Genomic DNA, 12,061 nt, shown 5'->3' with positions numbered 1-12,061 from the left:
AAGTAGAATTAGATATTTCCCAATAAACCTTGTATCCAACGCAATAAGATTGACCATAAATGGAGAAAAAATTAGAGATATATAAGACTCCTAAGAGATATCTTAGCTTGTTTTCAAAGTGATTGACTAGCCTATGTAGGATAATCATAAAACTGACAATAGTAATAGGAACTTATCCACTACTAGTTGTAAAAGAGAAAAATGTAAATTTATTAAATATAACATTAAAAAATGTGAGGAAAAATTAGTCTTGAAGGAAACTTAAGGCAAAATAGTTTATAAGTTATCAAGACAATACTAAAATATTATGCTTGTTTCTTAACATTACCATTATGAAAGATGTAGCAATTTGGTAGCTCAAACCATCTCATCTAAATATCATTTTTGGCATATTGAGGCAGTATACCAAAATGTGCTTTCAATGTAGTATCATAAGAAATAATGAATTTTCCATCCTTCACGATATCCTGAGATAGCAACAAGTAAAATTAAGCAATTTGATTTATTCTGGAGAGATGTATAAACAACCTCTATCCTATACTTTCTTTATGAAGAACAAAAAGGATCTAAAGTTCTAAGGCTTTAAATACATTATGCATACAACTGAATTATTTGAGTTCAGATAGTTTCCAATAACTTCTCCATACTCTTCAAATAGCAAGGCAATGGTATAAGACTACTTTAAAATAAAAATACCTTCGGGGCAAAATAGAGAGGAAGATGGAAGAAAATTGCATAGTTATCAATTATTGCATAGTCATGCATCATGACAAGCTTCGAAAGTGTTATGGGAACTAGATCAAGCATTATTATCTCCTTTGTGACAACTTGATAAGTAGCATAGGGAGGAGTATTTTTGTAGCCAAATTTAACATTTCTCTTGCACATAGTGGAAAAAGCGATCAGGCACATAAATCTATATTTTAAAGCAGTCTATAGCTTTCTCAAACACCCTTTACGAGTAATTACATCAACTATAAAATTTGAACATGTCCTGCTATTGTGATCAGATCAAGCTTTGGCTATGCATTATAGTTATTTGATTCTTCTTTTTTGTTCTGAAATAACCTATAGCTTACTTGAACATTCTTAAGTGCATTAAGTTTTAACTATCAAAATAGAACTTGTTCTACTACCTATATTTGGATCAATCTTTGGGTGTGCAGTGAATGAATGAGTTAATTTATCATCATAATCCATAAATCCAAGAGTCTGCAAATCTCCATCTTCAAAGACTCGAAGAGCATCTGCAAAGGAGAAAATAAGAAATAAATTCAATATATGATTACTTTTCCTTCCCTGAAACACTAAATAGTTTCGTATCTCTTGTATCCTATTGTGAAATGAGAAAAAGAAAAAGAATCAACAAGGTAGAAAATATGTTAACAGACAAGCTATTGATGAAGAATTCTATTCATGTTAGTAGTTTCTTGGTACTTCACTATTAAAGTTTTAGGTTAGATAGGAACCTATGCACAAGTTTAGTGTGAATGTGTTCGAGTTCAAAGTGCTTTGACTTAATCTATCTTGCACGTCACTATAGTGATTAAGTGAAATCTTTTATTTAGCCAAATAAGTCTTACCTATAATTTTTCATTAGTCAGTTGGCCTAATCTTCAATCTCATCCTTATAAGTGATAAAGATGCTTTTAAGTATAGCTGGTTTTCTAGAATATTTGATGTTTGGTTAAACTAGTATAAAGATAGGAACAAAATAGAAAGAGAGTCACAAAATAGAAATATTTTCACATACTGCTATAAATTTTTGTGCAGCTGTGAATGGCATCAATTGTGGAGATTAAGGAATTAAAAATAGATTTCAAGCTATATCCATATATGCTTTCAAATTTTGAAGATTTCACCATTGTGTGTTTTATGTGTTGTTATATGGTAATAAGACATAGCACTAGTTATTAAAATTTTATTCAATCACTTTTATTATATTTAGAGGATCACCAGATCAAATAGATTCTATTCCCTGACTTAACCAATCAGAAATATTGTAATGACAGAGGGAAGAAAGAGAAAGTATTACAAGGCTTATCTACCTCTAAAAGTGCAAGTAGCTTCCCATGATGATATATAAGTGTTTTGTTGGTTGCATAATATGAAAAACTCAGATTAGTCGAGTAAAGAAATATATAGAAGAGCCAAGATTGTAGATGCCAAAATATCAGCTCTTACCAACATAACAAATTTCTCTCACAACAATCAATATATAACTAATGACGCATTTATAAAATATTAAAAGAAAGAATATCACCATGCATTAAAAAAATTCCACCCACTGCATGGTTCCTAAGTTAAAGAACTTGCCTATTCCACCTCCATATGACATGTCCATGACACCAAATTTTGTACGTAACACATGTATCTAGACCTTTAAAATTCCAAATATTCCTTTAAGATCTCCAACCTATAGATTAAATGCAGACTAATCATTATAAATATTTTCTTCAAACAAAATCTTTCTACTTTGACAATATTCTGTTCACCTTGACTTTGGTTAGAGAAGGTAAAAGTTAAATGGGGGTTAGGAATGAAGGATAAAGAAACTTTTTCTAGTAGTAGCATGCACTTTGATGGAATGCAATAGCCATTGCAACCTCAAAGGTTATCACTAAATGATAGTTGATGGAATTTCTCAAGTGGGAACTCTCTCTCGTGAGCGTTGAAGGCAGGCATGTCTAGAATGTTTCAAAATGAAGTGCACCATAGTTCAGAAGGTGAGATAAATGTTTTTCTACCTCCTACCATAGGCTCTAATAGAATACCATTAGGTGGGAAAAAAAAAGAGGTCACTCTCACAGGGTCAAACTATTAAAAAAGTGCATAAATTTGTGGACACTACCCTAGCGGGAGATAATATTTAAGCAAATCAAGAGTATTGTGAACCATCTTGAGGGCTTCAAGATTGGTTTCTCCCACATGGCCTCATCCAATCTTCTTTCTATTTCTCCCCCAACATTATTTCATATAGCTTTTGAGCTAAAGAGGTCAATGGTGGTATAGCTAATATAGTAGTAAGATGCTATCATCCCCAGGTTCAAAGGAGAAAGATACATATAATCTTCATTTTGAAAAGCCACCTCAAGAAGAAAGGAATCTGATAGCTTGAAAGAAATTTATCCATAGAAAAGTCCTGCAAAGAGAACATGTGGATTTTGTGACTAGAATATCAAAATTGGAAAACAATAGTGAAACCAAATGTTTTGTATGAGAAATTGCATACCACAAGAAGTTTTTTCTGGTATGCTAAATGCTCAACATGTAACTTCACATTTTATATAGCTACAATCCACATGGTATAATTCACATCTATATATGCTTTTGAAACAACTTCATACATAGTCCTTACACCATCTTTGACAACTTTCAATACTTTTTCCTCCCTTTGTTTCCTATGTTTGAAAAAATTAATTTTGTTGGCTTAAAGATCCAGTGGACAAACTTATTAAAATGTAAAAAATATTTGTAATGAAAGTTTCCTGCATAGAGAAAACTAATTAAATCAAATAACCACCAAAGAAATGAGTCCATGGTGCTAACTTGTTCTATGTTTGTAAGAGGAAGAAATATTTTGCTAATCATTTCATTGGAGAAGTCCAAGGCTTAAGTTAGAATCCAAAACAAAGGATATAGGAGCTTTAGTCAACATCTACTTTGCCTATGCTTTTGAGGATGTCCCTAATACAGATGAGATAATGTATAAGAGTGAGTGGAGTGCTTACATAGACCATTTTACTAGTTTGCTACCATAGACCAAAATACATAGGCATTCTAGTAACTGGATTCTGATGCTCATCAATAACTATATAAGCCATTACATGCATAAAAAGGCTTTACCTATTTGGATTGATGCTTACAGGTGAAAGTCCATGGGTTAATTTTTTAGTATCCTCTTGAATACCAAGATCACTTAGAGGCATTTGTACATGGAGAATCATACTTTGACTCATGATACTCCTATCATGTATTGGAATTGTGTTCCCATCTAAGTGATTAATTCAAAGATGTCTCCACACAAGGATATTTCAAATTAAGTTTCTTGACACCTTTTTGGCATTCTGAGTTATATTTAATGAAACAACAAAAAATAGAAAAACACACACAAATAAGCTTATCTTCAAATTAGAAAGGATGGTTCTTAAGAACTAAATATTACTCAACCTAAAGCTATGAATATATAACTATGCACACTTTGGAAGATCGTCAATGGGATTTCCATAAAAGTGATAATTGAAAATAAACTTGACCTATCATTTTGATTCTCATAGGTTGAGCACAAGACCTGAAAGGTTCTTATCTCACACTCAAGGCTTTTATTACCTAAAAGTTACAACTACACTAAATCACGAATAACTAGCTGACTAAAAATAGAGATCAATTGATATATATGCACATGCATTAAATAAAAAAAACTAGTTCTAGAATAAACCACAGTGCAAGATAAAAAAAAATGAACAGTAGAAGTACACATGTTTACTAAGATGAAAGACCACAAACCTCAACATTGTTCTTCACTACAATCCCCTTATTAAACCCTTACACAACACATAAAACTCAAACACATGTGCAAATAAATCAATTTCTAGAACATAAGCTCACTTTCAACTCGCATCAAGAATATCTTATGCTAAAGACATTTATATTTAGGTTAAAATGAATATGCTTTTAGATATTTGAAAGTGATAATTAAATATCACAAAATAAGTCTTACAAAGAAAGGCTATCCAAAAGCTTCAAGAAAAGTGGGTAGTAACTTAGAAGAAAATTTATCCTAGAGGAGTGAAAAAATAAAACAATCTAAATGTAGGTGGCTCCTCAATGGCCCAACAATAGGAATTGACCAAAAATTCCACTAGAGACAATCAAAGATAGTAATTAGAATTTTAAACAAATATAGTTAATCACCAAGTACTCCAAGTCCTCCATGGTTAGAGTAATAGATGAAAATGTGGTCACTATCCACCACTTTACCAAGGAGGAGATCTTTCATGCACTCCAATGCCCACTCTCTAGAAAGGGTCCCAAAGAACTCGACAAGGGCCTAAAAAGTTTTGGAATTAGTAAGGGAATTGATAGTTTCTATTCAATTTCAAGAGAACATGATGTTTCATAGACCTGTGGCTCAATAGCGTGGGTGTTGACAATAACACATTTGATATCAAGCACCTTTGTATAGTGTTGTAACCAAACTTAAAATATTAGTGATGCATAAATATTTCCTAAGAAACCATTTGAAATAAGGAAAAATGGAGTAAACCTAAAAAATATTTCTACAAAAATTCATATAGACAATATTTCATACAAAATATTCTATCTATATTAAAGCTCAAGTGTACTCCCAACAAATCACCTACTTGAAGTGCACACATATATAAACCAACTTTATCACACAACTGTGCTATACAAGGATGGTCATAGTGACTGAAAATTCCATTTGGCAAGATAACATCAACAACATTAGGGAAAGTCACCATATTTGAATCAAAGGTTGAGTGGTGGAGTTCTTGTATTTGTATTTAATAAAAACTAAGGTATATAGGACTAGGAATGACAAAACTAGTCTTTGTTTGAAGCCCTGAAAGCATTTTGCCTAATTTGCCATATTTGGCCTAATTGAGGGCTATTGTCCCTAAAGCCTTAATTTGATGCAAGTTTTCTAAGAGCCCTAGAAAGGGGGTAAGAACTTAGAGAAGTGGAGTCCACTTGGAGAGATAGAGGTCAGCATTGGGTAAAGGATGGTAACCTTGCTTGGCATCTTGTAGTGGGTTGGGTGCTACTAGGCACTTAAGAAGATTTTGGTGGATTAAGGTTCTAGACTCTGCATCAGTGAGGTGAGATATGAGCACATATTTTGGGCAGCTTACAAGTTACACTACCTCAACTTGGTGATGCAATCAATTGGCATCCAAATAAAGTGGGTGAAAGAAACAGTGTGCATTATTTAAGCACATCATTCTTTTCTTTGGAGCATTATGATTTCAAGATATGCAAATGATGAATTGATTAGGCTTTAGACCCTTCCAAATAAAAGTGGCAGAAAAGATGACTTATTGGGATGAGAAGATGAGAGGTAGATGGATTTGGGTTTTTTGATTCCTTGGTATGTTAGTTTGAGCTTCACTTGGTTTCAAGAATACTATAATACTCTTTACTTAACAAGGCCAACCATGTGAAGGTGGAAACTCATTTGGCCTCACCCTCCTCTCCCTAACATCAATCTAAACCCCCCATTAACATCTAATTACATACTTGATTCATTTCATTCATCCATTTATGAACTATAACATTCAATCAATACAATCACATAACATTCATTAATACACAATAGTAATCAAGGCTTTATATATTATTATCATAAGATTTCACAAAAGTTTTTCCCTGTTAAACTGCAAGCACCAGGGGAAAAAGAATAGGGCAAAGAAAATCCCCAGTATAGCCTGGGACCAGAGTCCTGTATACATTACAGATGCCCTTTATAAGGGTCTTTAAGAAAGCATACCTCCTTTTATACAAGGGGAAGATTTATGATAGAATAACCTCCAAAAACAAATACAAGGTTGGATCAAAATTGGTCTCAACCAAATTCCTTTCCCAACATATTGGGGATTACAAATAATAGTGGTTGAGAGGGTTACACATATTAATGTTGGAGGAAATTGGAGTGACAAAATTTTGAGGAGATCTTTGGTCTGGTTAAATAAATGGTGGACATTAGAGGTAAATGTTCCAATCCTTGAATAACCTACAATAAAAAAACAATATTCCATGGTAATGAAAAGAAAGGGGGTAAGGGGTTAATAGGTCTTACCCCCCTAAAAAAAAAATCTGACAAGTCACCTATTCTCAAAATAGGAATTTGCAAAACTATTTAGCACCTTACACTTCTAGCTTTGGTCACAAATAGAAATATACATATATAGAGGAGATTGTATGAATGATTCAGATCTGCATATGTATACATATACAGGTATATATACTTATGGGAGATAGTTTGTATATATATATATATATATACATATATACATATATACATATATACATATATATACAGATGTACATATATACATATATATACATATGTACATATATACATATATATACATATGTACATATATACATATATATACATATGTACATATATACATATATATACATATGTACATATATACATATATATACATATGTACATATATACATATATATATATGTACATATATACATATATATATGTACATATATACATATATATATATATACATATATACATATATATATACATATATATATACATATATATATATACATATATATATATATACATATATACATATATATATATATACATACATATATACACATTTAAACATATATATCTACATAAATACAATTGTACATATATACACATATGGAAATATATATTTAAACATATATATCTACATAAATACAATTGTATATATATATATATATATATATATATATATATATATATATATATATATATATATATATATATATATATATATATATATATATATATATATAAATCTCTATACATATTTTTTTATTCTAGAGGTCAAACAACAATTTCTGCTAAGGAGATTAATAATAAACTGCATCCTTCTACTCTTGGCATAGATCCTACTCATGATTATGAAGGCTAATAGGCACATCATGACTATCTTTGACATAAATGATAATAGGCAAATCGTGACTATCTTTGGCATTCTTCTATGGCTCTTGTGGTTCTAATCTTATAACATGAGGCTTCCTCTTCTTTTTTCAAGCATAAGGCTGATGCACCCCTGTAATAAGAAATAAATGGGTTTAATTCTAAACATTTTTTTTTAATGTTATAAGTATTTCATTAATCTAAAGAATATAATAGGGATTTTTATTTACTTTATAGTGCCACATCATCTACCACATTTTGTTCAGCCCCAACCTCAACATGCTCAACACTAACATCAGATTCAACTCCATTACCATGATGTTCTCCATACTAAAAAAATATCACATAAAGGTTACACCAATCACAATTTTAGATGCCAAATTTGATTAATAATTACATAATTAATTTTCAATAAAAATTGAATATGTACCTCTATCACTGTGATGCACATCAGGCCAATGTCATGTGTAGGATATGTGTCTTCATAATCATGAGTAGGATCTATGGTGGGAGATTTGCATATTGGGCATGCCTTGAACAAGATACTGAAAGATTTTATCAACAGATATATGTTGCTTGAAGGGTATAAGGTGCACTATGTGCGTGGTTGGGATTGCCATGGGCTACCCATTGAGCTCAAAGTTCTGCAATCCATAGACCAAGAGGCAAAGAAAGAGCTCACACCATTGAAACTAAGAAAGAAAGCTACTCAATTTTCCAAGAAAATTGTGTGTTTATATATGTTTAAACACATATATAGCATGTGTGTTTATATTCAAGCAAATGCAATTGGCAGGTATAAAGCTAAATCACACAACCTTTGCCAGCATTATTGATGCATGTGCCAAGACAAGAGCTTTGGAATAAGCTATGGACATGCATTAAAGCATAAATAATTTTTTTCAGATGTTGTAGTCACAATTGCCATGGTAGACATGTTTGAAAAATGGAAGCATAGACAAGGCATGTGAATTTTTTGACAATATTTATTTATAAAACTATATTTATTTATTGATGTACAATATTTATTTATAAAACTATATGCTGAATGAGGAAGGGAAACAACAAGAAGCAAATGACCTCTTGAACCAAAAAGTAGACATAGTATTTCAATTCAATTATTTCACATGTAGTAATCTTATTAATTTTTACTGTTATTATGCAATTATGGATAATGCTTGGAAGCTTTATAACAAGATGTTGAATAATGGGATATCTCTTGACATGTTTACTTAAATGCACTTATCCAAGAATTGTGTTAAACAAGGGATAGTATGAAGAAAAGTAGAGCCTAATTAAATAATGGTAAAAGGCTCTCCACTCAATAGAAGAATTGGTATGTCTCTTCTAAAAAATTAGAAATGTTGTTAGTAGTATTACTGAGCCCCATATTTGAATCTATGTGGTGTCAGCATTCATTCCAAATTCTAGTGCAACTCTTTGATAATTTAGAGTTATTCATGCAAAATAATATTGAAGATGAATGAAAAATTTGAAGATGCATTCATGAAAATGTTCATCTCCACAGCAGCAGCTTTGGAAGATTGTGATAGCAAGACAAACTTAAGAGTTCCCAAAAAGAACAGGGGAAATTAGAAACAAATGCAAATTCATTTCCACCTAGTGGGATTTTTTTAAAGCTTTCTAGTATACGATAAGAACTTAGAAGAGAAGGATTGATTTTTTCATTCTTTTAATATACACAATCAATAGGGCCTTGGCCTTTTACCAATCCAAAAAAGAGAGCAGAGGATTGGCTAAATATTCTCTGAAGGGGATGCATTTTAGTTGTGCAATAAATTCAAGATTTAAAGGGCAATGATAAATCAGGTAATAGGAGGTGACTCTGGCCCAATGGACAGACATTAGTGTTAAGTTTCAGGATTTGCACCCTACTGAACAGGCAATGTTCAGTAATCCTTACTTAACATGGGAATCATTTCATTACGTGAGACTGGATAATGAAATGAAACCTTCGGATTCTAGGCCAGCTCCTATTATATCTTTCAGTGAAACACTCTAAAACTTAATGAAAACTTAGAGGGAAAAGGTAAGAAAGTGCAAAAAATAAACCTAAAACCTAAAACTTAAACTAAGAAAAGAGGTGATACACCAAAAGTTACTATGAAGACGTAACACACATGTAACAAAGAGGATTATAATTCAATGAAATACATATGAATCACATTTTCCTGTAAAGGCATGCACAAGTGATTTATGATAAGGTTTCAAAAAACAAAAACTACAAAAGAGGATAAATTATTATCTCACTTTAACTAATTTCAACTATAACACATATCATAACCTGCAAGCAGACTTACTTTTCCACAAAAAGGTGCTAGAATGAGACAGAAAACAAGGAATAATATAAACATTCACAGGTTAACTTATCAAATCATTCAAAACACACACATAATTTGTAGAAAGGAAAAAGAACTTGACAGTTTACTTCATAAGGCATAATCACATTGCTGTCACTAGCATTATTTCTTCAAAATGTTGAATTATAGAATCTGTAGCAAAGCTCAGGACTCCAAGGATGTCTCAAAAATCAGTCATAAAATTAGAACCCCTCAAAACTAAGTTGGAAAACTCATTAAGTACAATTTTTTACCACCTTGGGTCGAATGCAGAAGGATAGCCTAAAAACAAGGACTCAATAACTCACAAAATTAAGTCCTACCCCTGAGAAAAGTCCACTACTTCATAATGAATCCAATAACTCACTTAGAACTGCCCTAAAAATGCTCCAACAATCAATAAATACCCTTCAACTATCAAAAAGACACCTCACTTTCATAGGCCTGGTCACATTTTGACTTTTCAACTCCTTATTTCCCCAAATCCGAAAATGGACTTCAGCATTTGAATTTAAATTTGCACAAATTAATAATAATTAATTGATTTATAATGACATCAACTAATTATTATTATTTACAATGTTTGCAAATTCAAAAAAAAAAAAATGCATTAACATTAAGTAACAAAACAATATATCATTTTAGTTTCAAGTGATATATTCTTATATTACTTAATGTTAAGTAAAGTAACAAATAACATTACATGAGTTTATGAATACTGTTATAGGTTAATAAAACTCGATATACTCCACTTCCATTGGATTCCAAATGCTATGAATTATGATTTGGGGCTGCGGCTAGGGTTTCAAAACTATTATATCATAAAGACATATCCATTTTTTTTGCATTTGCACTTTGGAATAGGAGAAGAGCTACAACTAAGGTTCTATACATGCCACCTTGGTGATTTTTTGTTGGAGTTTGCTGGCATTTGTAGCTTCTCAATCTTCTCATAATGCTTCACTGTCATTTGAAGATAATGATATGGAGTATTTTTTGCATTCACAGAGAGGTATAGCAAAACGTTTCTCTCTTCCCTATACTTGCTGGTATCAGAGACAAGGCTTAGATTTCTTCATTCTTTCAGCAAAAATCCATAAGTATATGAGATTTTTAAAAAAAATTTCTTGAACATGTTTAATTCAGCCATCATAGCTGCTTGAAGATATGTTTTTGGACTCCATGCCATGATTTTTCGAGTTGCTTGATAATCCAGTGTGCGGCTTTCATGTAGATTTATAGCTATCACATTTTCTTGGTTTTGTCAACACACAGATTTCCCTCATTGTCTAACATTTTTTTGCAATAATGGTGATGTATCTTTTGACTCCTATATCACATCTTTGCTCTTTGTGATATGATGTTTTCTTCTTACTCAACAACAGTTGACATACCCGAGTCATTTTTTTCTTAGCTGTAGAAGCATGTTCTGCTGAATCAATAACATAAGTGGACCATCCATTATCAAACCCATATCCAGAATCTGTGAGGCTTTCTCCCTTTATCCATCATGGTGATAGAAAGATGCCACATGGATACAAGAAAAGGAATAGACCTTGTCAAACTAGCTTAATTGAATACCATGGTGCTGAATGCAACTGTTCCTAGGTCGTTATATGAGCTGCCTCTTTGATAATTGTAACCTCATGGAATAGCAAGTCATCATGATGATCCACATCCTCTTGCTGCTGCAAACTTGTTTCCGATGTGGTCATGACCATATCCTCTTCTTCTTACTTAAACAAATTAGGGAGCTCATCAAACAAAAACATAGACTCTTCCTCTGTACCAGCCTTCTCTGATATATCTTGAACTGGCTGCCCCAACTAATCATATTCACTTATTTGTTGCTCATTTGCAACCAGCCTTCTCTAATAATCCTCATTTTGTTGTAAGTCACAACAGGACTGTGAATGCTCTATAATAAGCCGTGCTAGAAGAATATCAGCAAATCTTGGGGTTGAAAGCTTGGAAGGTTCTCCTTTTACAAGCTTCTTTGTCTTTGCAGCAATTTGGCGATCAA

General features: G+C 31.9%; 1 pseudogene; it reads right to left on the bottom strand.

The window, feature by feature from the left end:
• Window positions 1-305: 305 nt before the first annotated feature.
• LOC149542474 (carotenoid 9,10(9',10')-cleavage dioxygenase 1-like) lies at window positions 306-11,753 on the bottom strand (annotated as a pseudogene).
• Window positions 11,754-12,061: the final 308 nt, after the last annotated feature.

Source organism: Cupressus sempervirens, chromosome 8, assembly GCF_028749045.1.
Source record: "Cupressus sempervirens isolate cs-2001-9-10 chromosome 8, ASM2874904v1, whole genome shotgun sequence".
Taxonomy (NCBI): Eukaryota; Viridiplantae; Streptophyta; class Pinopsida; order Cupressales; family Cupressaceae; genus Cupressus; species Cupressus sempervirens.
This window is presented reverse-complemented; position numbering and strand designations above follow the sequence as displayed.